This window comes from Notothenia rossii (assembly GCF_949606895.1).
Source record: "Notothenia rossii genome assembly, chromosome: 4".
Lineage (NCBI taxonomy): Eukaryota > Metazoa > Chordata > Actinopteri > Perciformes > Nototheniidae > Notothenia > Notothenia rossii.
The window spans coordinates 86,259,562-86,270,848 of record NC_136902.1 but is presented as its reverse complement, the minus strand read 5'-3'; the positions used below and the strand labels follow the sequence as shown (position 1 = coordinate 86,270,848).

The following is an 11,287-nucleotide window of genomic DNA, read 5'->3' as shown; positions in this document are numbered from 1 at the left end:
CAAACAACAAAGAATGCTGATTTGTTCTTTTCTTTTTCTTAAGAATGCCTTTTTAATTTCCTCCTCATTACTCTCTGTGTGTGTGTGTGTGTGTGTGTGTGTGTGTGTGTGTGTGTGTGTGTGTGTGTGTGTGTGTGTGTGTGTGTGTGTGTGTGTGTGTGTGTGTGTGTGTGTGTGTGTGTGTGTGTGTGTGTGTGTGTCTGGGCAGCTCTCCAGTCATCTCAATCTGATCTCTATCACCCACGGCTGTCTGGCTGAGTTATCTACGTAGAGGACCACCCCTGCTGAAGGGAAGAGGAGTGAAACACAGGAGCACCACTTGTCCTACCAACATAACTACCTCTTTCTCACGTCCTCCTTTACTTCTCCTCTTTCACTCCTGGATCACTCACACCTGCCGAATGATCTTCCTGTATTTATATTCTCACTAGTGCTTTCAATTAGTTGTACTATTGGGGGAGATAAAATTCTCACCTTGACTCCTTTTCTATTCATACCCTTTTTTCTTCATGACATCCAAATGGTTTCGCTCCATTCAATATATGAGAAAAATAAAGAGCTTTTTGAACATTGAAGAATGGAAACATGTCACAGTAGAGGCACCAAATACTAATAAGAAACTGAAAATTGGCTAAATATGTCCTCTTTAATGTTTTTGTTTATTGGCCAGAACATAATGTTCATTCATGGAATTCATTGTTTGGTTAGCAGATCAACACTCACGACTGCTTTGACTCCATGTCCTATTGCTTAGTGTCAATATAAAAAACAAAACAATTATATCTGGATAGCCGATGGAATAAGTGCAACTGCAAAAACCAAAACATGACGGACGCAGGCGGCCCACCCTTTGTGTCAGCGTTGATGGTTCCTTCCTCATTTCCTTGCTGCGAGATAAGCAGTTGGTCCGACCCTTTGGAGGGGTGTGTGTCTTGATCAAGATGTCTCTCTGCAGAAACACAAGCAGAAGGAACAAATTAGACTTGGCAGAGACCAGTGGGGAGTTTATTAGGATTGGGATCTTGGACGGCGCACAGGGAACTGGCTGCCTTCTTGTATACAAAGTTATCGGTTTTAATTTCATATTGTTTTGTCTGTTGTTGACTCTGGTGGGGCTGCCAACATTCAGGCGTAGCATTTCCTTTGTTCAGACAGTAACAGAGAAGAGGGGGGAGGAAGAAGACAAATTGCTTTCCTTATGAGCAAATGGGCTCATTTCATCCTTCAGTTTCTCCGTATTTGCCTTTTCTATACCAGCCTAATCCATTCTTGGTAGTTCAATCTAACAAATGAATCCTTAATTCATCACCGGCTGTGATCCAACATCAGATTAAAGTCCTTTGATCATTACATTTTCCGGCAAAAGCTGAACTTGACAGTGTCAGTCTGATCTTTTGCCTGGTTGAACAAGGTGTTTGCATTTGAGCGGTTCCAGATCCGTTTGCCCCTCCGGTAATGCTGGCTGCATATCATACTTATTAAACATATACCGCTATAGACACACATAAGAAAAAGGGCCGACATGCACACACAACACAGATGTGCGCACTCAAGTTAGTTTGAGGTATTTGTAATTGACTTGAGCACTTTCATTTTAAGCTTTGTACTTTTACTCCACTACTTTACTTTGACCACATTAATTACTAGTCACTGGTTGCTTTGCAGGTTAATACAAGTAATAACAATATAAATCAACAAATAGATTATTATGTGCTGTTATGAATTAAAATACCCAGCATTAGTTGATTTACACATTAATGAATCACTAATTATAAGCCATCGATATAATGTATTATTTTGAAAATGGCCTTACTGCAATAAGGAGTACTTGAAAGAGGACCTAGTCTGCTAATTTTCAGGTTCATATCAGTATGTAGTGTCTCTACTGTCACATGTCTCCATGCTTTAATGTTCAAAAAGCTCTTTATTTTTCTCATACTGCCTGTGCTGCAGCACTTCTTTTCACCCTCTGTCTGAAACCAGAGCCCAGTCTGCTCTGATTCGTTAGCTGGTCGGCTCTGTTGTGATTGGTCAAACCCTTAGAAGTTGTCCCACCCTTTAGCCTATCATGTACAATGTGTTGGAGCGCTAGCCAATAGAAAAGTGAATGTTACATATTGATGTCACTTTGGGATTTTAGCCTTTGCAAACCATTTACATGCACAAAAACCTATATAACACATCCCAAATCCATCATAGGGCCTCTTTAAGTAACCCCCCCCCCAGCCACGAATGCTTTCTCAGTAAGTTCACATTAAAATAGATTTAAAAAAAGGAAATTGATATCCCTCTCCCCAGTCCCCTTCTCAAAACTGTTTGCTATATTGGCTGTGGCTCTATTTAAATCCCAAGCTACTAATTAGCCATTTGTTTTGAATCTTGATTTTGCCTGGTTGTTACATTTTTCCCACATTTCTATGTAGAGTGTGGGCACGCCCAGCCATTAAAACTATCTCAGGCTCTCGGGGGGGGGATGGAAAGAGACGAATGACACATGAGAAAGAAAAAGAGATGAAAGATTATCAAAACTGCTTTTTTTTTGGGTTAAGAGGGGGAGCAACACCATGACAGGTCTTGGGTAGTGTAAGCATAGTCAGTCAATATCATATACACCAACAATGAAACACATGAGCACATACTACAGTTAAAAAAATTCGGAATCAAATCTAGCAACAACTGAAAATGCTTATTTTTAGTTTAATACATACAGCTAAGCTCAGACACACTAATGTATGAACATATAAGCTCACATGCTGAATTTAAAAAGAACAAATGTACCAGTAATCTGTCTTTCTCATGTAACTGTAAGGAAATACAGTTTCCTTTATTTTGTATCCTGATTGTGTTACATGCAGTTTGTTTCTCCCCAAGCCGGATGGCAACAAGCCACATCAATATGATCTCAATATAACTTCAAGGGTGTTCTGGTACATCATTTCCACAGTCTTTGTCAAAGTAGGACACTAGCTGTGAGACTAAAGATCTGTTTAAATAAAGATTGTGACATGCTGCCAACTTCAGAATCCCACTCTGAAGTCGTGAAAGGTTCCTCAGCTCCAGCCTACAAACACTCACGCTGCAAACGGTGACGTATTCCCTACAAACTGCATACATCACCTTGTGTGTAGGTGTGTGTGAGTGTCTCCCGTGTTGCCTTGACAACCTGTTTCTTTTTTTGTTTGCCCTTGGAGCCGGAAGCAGACTCACACCAACGCAGGAACAGAAAATGGGAACAGAGGACGGAGGATCTCACCTCTCGGGTGAACGACACCCACGACTCTCCCACCTGCTTCCACCTGTCCAGCAGCGGATGGAGGCTGATCGTGCCGACATGTCAGCAGGGAGGAAAGAGAGAAAGTGTCTCATACGTCAGCTTTAAGTTCCAATATCTTATTAGTCCAACAAAACAAAAACTTGATCCTTCCAATTTGCCTATAAGCAGGGATGTGTCACTGAAGATTGCAACTTCATATCTTTTTGACACATTCGGATAAACATACGCAAGGGCCTTCTTCCTTTTAATCGGCATTCAACACAATACAAGCGGACATTTGGTGTCAGAAATAGTCAAGAGGGAACTGAGTACCAAATTTATTGGTAAGCCATTTTTCTCACCAACACGATTCCAGCTAGCGAAGGTGAACAACACCCAGTCATCTGCCATCACAACTAATGTAGGCTCTGCTTTTAACTTTCTACCGACACACCAAATCAATAAATACTGAATAATTATTTTGAATATACAGTGCTAATATCCATTTTAAACATGTCCTATTATGCTTCTTTCCTGTAGTGTGTTATGTAGGTACATTGTGTGCAAACATTCCAAAGTTCTGGAACACGGTGACATAACTATGACACACTCATGCTCCTATTGGCTAGGAGTCCAACACATTTGACATGATAGACATCTCTAAGCGGTTGACCAATCAGAGCCGACCAGCTATCCAATAAGAGCAGACTGCGATCTGGTTTCAAACAGAGGGTGAAAAGAGTTGCTGCAGCACAGGCAGTATGAGAAAAATAAAGACCTTTTGAACATTAAAGCGTGGAAACTTGTCACAATAAAGGCACATGCTCCCTAGCAGCTGTGTTTGGCAGTAAACATCAGTTAGCTTATAGTCAGTACAAACAGCTTAAGACTGAGTCAGTGAAAGTGACCTAACACACACACACACACACACACACACACACACACACACACACACACACACACACACACACACACACACAGCAGGTAACATTTTCCCCTGTGAAAACACAGATCTGTTCCTCCAGGTCTGGACTTTCTCTCTCTCCATCCCCCTTGTTTTAGGGTGTGTGTGGGATACTTCCCAGAGAACCAGACCCTGGAGTCCTGACCCACCAATATCCTGGAACCCCCCTTCACCACCTTGTCAAACTACAGTGTGTGTGTGTGTGTGTGTGTGTGTGTGTGTGTGTGTGTGTGTGTGTGTGTGTGTGTGTGTGTGTGTCTGAATGTGTGCATGTGCGTGTGTACATGTATTAGACTTTGACAGTAAGGCAAGGCCATTTTATTAATGTGGTACGTTTAAAAATAATTCAAAGTGCCTTACAAAGAACATTAAAAGCATTAGGACATGGTGCAACAGAAACACATTAGGCGCTTTCACGCCAAGTACTTTTCCCAGGAATAGTTCCCGGAACTTTTCCCCGGAACTTTTATTTCCCCGGAGCTATCTAGTAAATCGCGTTCACACCGGAATAAGTCCCTGAGGGAGGATTACGCAAATGAAGCCGCTGACGTCACTTCTTCTTCTTCTGCTTTGGGTCTACTGGCAGGCCGCAAACAACTTCACGGCGTATACTGCCACCCGAAGTCCCGGAGCCCCCCGGAGTCCGGGACTTTGGGTGGCAGTAAATCGCCAGAAGCGCCGACACCTCCTCATCACTCCACCGATCCCACGTTTTATTTTGTGTTGCCATAAGTAGCCTCTCTCCGTTGGTGCGCTGGGCTAATGCTAATGCTAATAATGCTAATGCGAGGAAATAAAATGGCGGCTTCACAAAAAGTTTTCAGAGTTTTACGGGGCGTGGTTTGCAATTCGCCCAGCCAATCAGAAATTGGAACCTTTTTCTCCCCAGGAAAGTCCCTGCTCTCTAGGGGACTCAGGGACTAAAAAGGAGTGAAAAGGTTCCCGAAAAAAAAGATATTTTTGGTGTGAACGCAACATCTCAGGAACTATCGGAACTATTTCTGGGAAAAGTACTCCGTTGTGAAAGCGCCTATTGTAAAATGACATTTGAATACATTTTCCAGAGAGCAGAGTGTGCGTGTGTGACATTGGGACTGCCAAAACAATATTAGATGATTGGGGACCATGACGCTCCGAAGGCTTGTTGTCAAGGTATTGCAAGAAAAGAAAAAACAACAAACATTTACTCAACGACAGCTTAGAGACATGCCAGAAACAGACTGGAGGAGCATTACTAGAATAATTTCGGTAACAGTAACAATCTCTTATTTTCAGATCAAATTGTATTATGCTAGATATTAAAGAGGCCCTATTCTGCTCATTTCAGGTTAAAATGTGTATTCTGTGTTTCTACGGACATGTTGCTTTATTGTTCAAAAAGGTCTTTTTGTCATACTGCCTGTGCTGCAGAACCTATTTTCACCCTCTGTCTAAAACCAGAGCCCAGTCTGAACACAGGGAACAGAGGGATTTTAGCCTTTGCAGACCATTAACACGGAAAAGGGAAAACCCCAAAAACATAATAATCTCATTACTGATTCATCTGTTGATCATTTTCTCAATGAATCCATTGTTTGGTCTATTAATGCCACAAAAATAAACTCAAAAGCCTTAGGGGATGTCTTCAAATGTCTTATTGTGTCAGACTAACTGTCCAAAACCTAAAAATACTCAGTTTATTGTCTTAGTATCATATCACAGGGATAGAGAGCATGTTTTTTTTTAGCTCAACCCCAGAAATTGGCATCGCACTGGCTCCCCAGACAAAAAGCCAATCGGATTTTTGCCTGTGTTTATCTGTGAATATAATAAGCTGACATGTGAGGAAGGCATTTACCAAACGCAATAAAAAAAGAGGGAAGCAGGTATGAATAGCAAAAACCGAGGTCTATTAAAATAAAGCTTGTATAAAAAACATATATTTAAGGGGGGCAGGCAAGGTGCAACATAACTAAAGAAGACTGCAAAACAAAACGGGAAACCAAGAACTACGACAAGCCAAATCACATGCGGAAACATTGACGACAACGCGACAGAGAACACAAGGGAAGACAGGCATATATACTCACAGGACTAATTACACGATAGGACACAGCTGGAGTACATTTCCCCTCTGTGGGACTAATAAAGGTATTTTGATTCTGAGCGAGCAGGCAAAACACAAGGGCAGCAAGTGATTACACACAGGTGGATCAGGGTGGGGCACACAACCACTAACCGGGAAAACACAGGAAGTAAAACAATTCAAGACACAAGGAGAAAACACATTTCAAAATAAAACAGGAAACAGAATAACACCACGATCATGACACAAACATTGATACATCTTTTGTTAATATAGAGAAGAAACCCACACTTTTATCCTATTTTCTAGCTATTACATACAAGAGAGTAGGAGAACTCTACGAACATAATGTTGATATTTTTAGAACTCTTTTGAATCATGTCTGAGGTCTGACATGAATCATGCAGTTTAAAAAACAGCCATCTGTGCAGATTCTTTCCTCCTGTCTGCATGTGAACAACGAGGGAAACCCTTTACACAGCGTCTGATGACCAGGCCTTTCACAAGTCACACAGTGAGTCACAATGGAGTCATTGTTTACAGGAGCCGACATTTCCACAACTTTTATCGTCTTCTCTGGGTAAATATATATTAATATACATTTAAAATCTCAGTAAACTACTTTCCTTTGTCTTCTATACATGAGAGCAACCAATCCAGGTTCCCTCTATGTCAAGGTCCCGTCTGTTTTTGGGTGAAAATATCTGCTGTCATTTGAATGGAAGGAAATACAGATTCGGAGGTCTTCACCAAATCAGATGACAAATGTATAACACTGTACATTTTCTATACATGGAGCATCCATTGATAACGCTGTCCGTCCTCTCTGTGGATGTCCTGAAGACACACATATTTTATTTGACATAATGAAACTATTGTTTTTCCATGTAGTGCAGATTCTATTTTTTCAGCGGAAAGGAAGTGGGGCTTTTATACAAGGCAGTGCTGCTCTCATCTAGACATTGCTACTGTGGTCAAGCCAGCCTCCGCTCGGGAAAACCTAGTCAAGCCAGCCCGCACGTGATATTGCGGTGCGCGTATATCCTATGCATTACGGTAGAGTAAAAAAAAAAAATCATCCCTCTGTGTTTAGATGAGAATAAAACAAAAACTGTCCAGTATCAAAGAGTCATTTCACTTCAGGGTGATAGCAGGACATCCCATCTAGTCACTCAGAAAAAATCAGGACATTCTGATGTAGAGCTTCAAAATAAAAGACCTTTGAAGTCTCATATATGAGCTATCATCCCTGTTTTTAGATGAGAATAAAACAAAAACTGTCCAGTATCAAAGACTCATCTCACTCCAGGCTGATAGCAGGACACCCCATCTAGTCACTCAGAAAAAATCAGGACATTCTGATGTAGGGTTTTAAAATAAAAGACCTTTGAAGTCTCATATATGAGCTATCATCCCTGTGTTTAGATGAGAATAAAACAAAACAAAATATGCCAAAAATTGGTTGGCTTGGGTCACATGGTTATGGGCGGCTCTCATTATAATCGTTGTACTTTTTGTTGACCGCAAGTTGAAATGATTGCTTTGATTATTATTACAATGTAGCCTATGTCTGTTCACCGAGTTTTCATTAAACCACATTATTTTGCAACAGAGTTTTGGATCTCAGCAAGTACTTTTTTTTGCGTGTCACACAATATCAAACAGGCCCGGCCTCAGCCTCTCAGCGACTGTGTTTGTTTCCTGCTGTCGCTATAGTTATTATTACTAAAAGTTACATACAAACTGATGTTGAAGTTACTCATTGGAAACCATTTGTTCCATAATAGTGACAGGTCAAAATTTGAAAATCAAGTTTTAGATTTCCATCTTGTCATTTTGTAGATTCAATGTGACACATGCTCGAGGTGGTTCCATGAACAATGTCTTGCCATGGACACTCGAGAACTGGAAGAAGCCAGGGCTGCAGCATGGGATTGCTGTTTGTGCCCTTGATAAAAACGGATTGTCCCGCAAAGTCCCTGCAGCCAACCTCGATGGGCATACACTGTTATTTCAGTATTATTTGGTTTTTATGCTTTAGTTATGTATATTTGCATTTACATTTTTGTAACATTAATCTCTTAATATTTATGTTATGTTACATTTATTTGATCATCTATTTTTCACACATTTCATTGTGTTTTCTATAATATTTGACTAGTTCTATATTATTAAGTTATTTTATTCATCTATTTCTATCTATTCAACTTTTTTGTACTCTATTAGTAATGTTAAGTTATTGTTTTTGTATTTAAAATGTATATAAAACGTATATATTTTAAAACAGTTTCCTGATGTCTGTTTTTACATCCTGTTTTTGTGTTTCCCTCAAGTAAATTACCTGATTCTGTTTACCTGGTGCCCATGTGTGTTTCTTACCCTCCCAGCTGTTTTGGTCCTTGTGATGAATTTCGTCTGTATAAGAGCCTGTCTGCCCCAGCGTTTCTCAGTTTGTCGTTCCGGCCTATGTCTTGCCCTGCGTATTCCCTCGTGTTGTTATTGTGGATTCCTGTTTCTCGTGCCTTCCTGGTTTGTTCCTTTATTTTATTTGTGTTATGTTCTAGACATAATATTTAACATAAATTGTACACATTGAAAACCTTTTTATCCATTACAAGATAATAATATTCAAAATAATAATATTCAAAATATAGACTTTAGCAAATACCGTAAGTAAACTATAAGAAATATAATAGCGCATTTTTTTGTCCTCAATATCTGCCTCCCTTGTTTTAATACTCTGTTTGGGTCCTATCTTACAAATGCCCAATCGTGATACATACCATTTTATTTTCTAAATAAATCCGAATGTCCTGATTTTTTCTGAGTGACTAGATGGGGTGTCCTGCTATCACCCTGGAGTGAGATGGATCTTTGATACTGGACAGTTTTTGTTTTATTCTCATCTAAACACAGAGGGATGATAGCTCATATATGAGACTTCAAAGGTCTTTTATTTTGAAACTCTACATCAGAATGTCCTGATTTTTTCTGAGTGACTAGGTGGGATGTCCTGCTATCACCCGGAAGTGAAATGAGTCTTTGATACTGGACAGTTTTTGTTTTATTCTCATCTAAACACAGAGGGATGATAGCTCATATATGAGACTTCAAAGGTCTTTTATTTTGAAACTCTACATCAGAATGTCCTGATTTTTTTTTTTGAGTGTCTAGGTGGGATGTCCTGCTATCATCCTGAAGTGAAATTAGTCTTTGATACTGGACAGTTTTTGTTTTACTCTCATCTCAACACAGAGGGATGATTTTTTTTTTTACTCTACTGTAATGCATAGGATATTCGCGCACCGCAATATCACGTGCGGGCTGGCTTGACTAGGTTTTCCCGATTGGAGGCTGGCTTGACCGCAGTACATTGCTGGCTGCTGCATCGTACAGTAATGGAGGTAGTTAAACTCCCAATGATGCCCGATTATGACTAAAATAGCTATTTTCAAGAATATTATGCTATTCATTTCTTTACAGGGTATCAATATGTCTTTTTAAGACAACACTCAAAGCTATTACAAACATAAAACAATGATCACTTAACCCTTGAATCATCTCCTTTTTCTAGTCTGATGTTCTGTATGTCAGTCTCATTGAGCTAAGAATGCAACGATTCGTCTCATTACACCGTTGGAGGGATACATGAAAGGTGAGTCACTTTAGCTTAAAATTGCAAAGTAGGGTACATAGTTTGCACGCTGACTGCAGAAGGCAGGAATGCAGGCCTGCTGTGGCTAGTTAGCCAGCAGGAGCTAAGCAGCATGCAGTGCAGTAAATAAAGTGCAGTCTGTGCTGATCTGCTACACGGGCTGTTCTGTTCTGGTCTCGGCGTAATCAGGACGAATGGAGAGCAGCTGTTTTTTGGGGGCATTGAGTAAAGAGGGGAGGGGAAGGGGTGCGAGAGGGAGAGAGAAATGGAAAAGGAAGAGTTACATGGGAAAAGAATGTGGGTGAAATGAATGGGAAGGGAACATGCCCAAGGCTAATTGTAAAAAAAAAAAAAAAGTTAAGATCTATCCTGATGCATAACAGGGAGGTATAGGAAGTGGAAACACAAGTGCAAGGTAAACGTTAGCTTTTTTTTTACGAGTTTTCCACTTTGACGAGATTCAGCGGTGTATGCAGGTGGAAGGAAAGGAAAAGGTCACCACGACAACCCTATAAGTCGTGATCAGCAGGCTGTAGTCGCCTGCAGGACTCCCCTGAGATCCCTGTGACTCATACAGCAAAGATGTGACGTATAGCACGAAACTTTAAGCCTTGAGTCACTGCAGGGGGGTTCGAGGGCACGCAGTGATAATGGGATCGTGTCCCGTTCACTCTCCACCTCTATCCACCCCCCCACTTCAGAGGCAATCTCTCTATGACCTTTTCTTTTTTTTAAATGCCCCAGATCTCAAAAGCTTTTTCTTTCCCCTGTGCCCAGAGGTGGGAGAAGTAGTCAGATCTTATAGCTAAGTACAAGTAGAAATACAACAGTGTAGGAATAGGGTACATTTCCTGTCTTCAAAATGTTACTTAATTCAAAGTAAAAAAGTATTAGCATAAAAATATACTTAAAGTACCAAAAGTAAAAGTACTCCTTATGCAAATTGCCCCATTTTAGAATGATTACATTATATGTTTTTATTATAATTATTTATGCTTAAAAGTGTTTTCAAAGCTGCAGCTAGTTTGAACAACTTTGTATACTGAAGGGTCGTTTGTAGATTTGACTCCAGGTGTAATCACAAGTTTGATTTAAGTGTTGATTACATTTCAAATCAAAATGTGCAAAGTACGTAAAAGTATTAAATATATTTAGTGGAGTAAAAGCACACAATTCACCTCTGAATTTTAGTGGTGGTAAGTAAAAAATGTAAATACTCAAGAGTGATATACTACAAATCCCTCAAAATTGTACTTAAGTGCAGTACTTGAGTAAAAGTACTTAGTTACGCTGCCTGTGCCCATCTCTAGGCATCCTCTCTGCTTTAATTCCCCTCGCTATCTCTTCTTC

General features: G+C 40.1%; 1 long non-coding RNA gene across 1 annotated transcript; it reads right to left on the bottom strand.

Annotated features, from left to right (window-relative positions):
* Positions 1-650: 650 nt before the first annotated feature.
* On the bottom strand, positions 651-6,395 carry LOC307035911. The gene is made up of 3 exons (XR_013807238.1): positions 6,287-6,395; positions 3,254-3,317; positions 651-949 (listed from the first exon to the last, which is right to left on the bottom strand). It is a non-coding gene; the product is annotated as an uncharacterized lncRNA (long non-coding RNA).
* Positions 6,396-11,287: the final 4,892 nt, after the last annotated feature.